This window comes from Neophocaena asiaeorientalis, unplaced genomic scaffold (assembly GCF_003031525.2).
Source record: "Neophocaena asiaeorientalis asiaeorientalis breed wild unplaced genomic scaffold, Neophocaena_asiaeorientalis_V1.1 scaffold1352, whole genome shotgun sequence".
NCBI classification, from domain to species: Eukaryota; Metazoa; Chordata; class Mammalia; order Artiodactyla; family Phocoenidae; genus Neophocaena; species Neophocaena asiaeorientalis.
Genome location: NW_020172130.1, coordinates 2,672 through 4,461, shown reverse-complemented (window position 1 = coordinate 4,461; position 1,790 = coordinate 2,672). Strand labels below are relative to the sequence as shown.

At 48.0% G+C, this 1,790-nt stretch overlaps 1 pseudogene; it reads right to left on the bottom strand.

Moving 5' to 3' along the window:
• Positions 1-491: 491 nt before the first annotated feature.
• Positions 492-1,294, bottom strand: LOC112404041 (serine/arginine-rich splicing factor 3 pseudogene; annotated as a pseudogene).
• Between the last annotated feature and the right edge of the window lie 496 nt (positions 1,295-1,790).

The window sequence follows — 1,790 nt, the reverse complement described above, 5'->3', positions numbered from 1 at the left end:
AACCAAAACTTTAATCCCAAGGATTCTCACAAAACATGTTACAAATGACAGCATGAAAAAAAATTGCCCAGTAACTCAAAGTACAGCTCTACAATATACTCTTAATCTGGCAGGACATTGGTATCTTGATAATCTCAACTTCCAAAAAACATTACAAAGAGCTATGTATTCATGTACAGCAATCACAGAGGGGACTTATGACCTAACTCAAAGGTAAACTAACTTCCTTGAAACTTCTTAGATTCTAAACTCACTGGACAACCTCTTGTCCAGTGTGAAGACTAGTGGAATTCTTAAACCTCTAATCTAGGGTAAGGGTGCGGCTTTCATTTCTACCTGCTGGCTTGTGTTCACAGACACCTTTTATGGACTGCTTGCTTAACTACAGCTGCATACCGTATCTCAGCTACAGAAAGCCTTTTCAATGTTTGCCAGTGTTGTTTCCATAATAATAAACATCACACTTTAGGTGGGCAGGAGTTAGAGTTTTATTATCAGTCTAGCCAAGACCAAAAATTCAAAGCAAAATCAATTTTGCTTAGGAGAACATTGTAAAGAAACAACTCTTCATATTACATGCCTCATATGACCCATTTCAAACCACAGAGAATGACACCTTTATGTGTCACTGTTCCAAGAGACAAACAAATGTGAACAACTAAAACATTTAAAAAGTGCATCAAGCTTCGGAAGTCTCAAACGAAACTTGAATTTTCTGTACATACTCCTGTCAAATGAAGGTATTTCCTGTGCACCACTCCTCTTGCAAAGTGGTCTGCTATTTCCTTTCATTTGACCTGGATCGTCTAGGAGACCTAGAGAAAGATCGGGACGGCTTGCGATTTCTCTCCTGGGACAGTGATCTCTCTCTTCTCCTATATCTACTAAAGGGACCTGCTCCGGCTGCGGGAGAAGCTTCTCCGTCTTGGAGATCTGTGGTGAGGGGGAGGACTCCTCCTCCGATAATCATCTCGAGGGCGACGACCCCAAGAAGAAGGCAGCCACGATTTCGACGTCTCCTTTCCCCGTTCGACAGGTCCACTCTTACTCGGCAGCCACAGAGTGTTCGCCCGTCTACTTCTCAGACAGCATCCGCTGCATCTCGGGGATCTTCATTTTCAACAAGAGCGAAGCCGGGAGGGTTTTTAGCAACCCACACACTTCGGAGTGGTCCATAATATCCTAAAACTCGTTCGAATTCAGTCTTGTTACTACTGTTTCCAAGATTCCTTACATAAAAGTTACAGTCCAACGGACAGGAATCCCGATGCAAGACCCTCCTGGCTCCCGGGTTTCATGGGCCACAGGGTGATCCCGGGCCTCTAGAACCTGGCAGCTGAATCGGCTCGCACAAGCTGGCCTGTGGGGATGCTTTTCCCCCTGTGTGTCCAGCCTGGGGCCATGCTGTCTAGGCCCGACCTCCAGGGTGACAGGGTGAACCCCAGGTCCCTGGAGCAAACAGAGCCCTGGTGACCAGACTCAGGGGGCTGGGGCAGCAGCTGGACATGTGTGGCCACCCTGGTGGTGTTTGGCCCCATCTGCAGTTCCAGTTCCAGCTGAGAGCTTCACTGTGTTATATTCTCCTGGTTAAGGATCCCCGGTGTCATTTGACAGAAATGTAGATGGTGTGTTCTTTCTCTTTTCTCCCTGCTTCCTCTCGTCCTTCTCCCCCTCCCTCTCTCCTTCTCCCTCTGTCCCCCTCTCTCTCTCTCTTCCCTCTCCCCCTTTCCTCTGCGTCTCTCCCTTTCCCTCTCTCGCTCCCCCCCCGCCCCTCTCCCCACTCCCTCTCC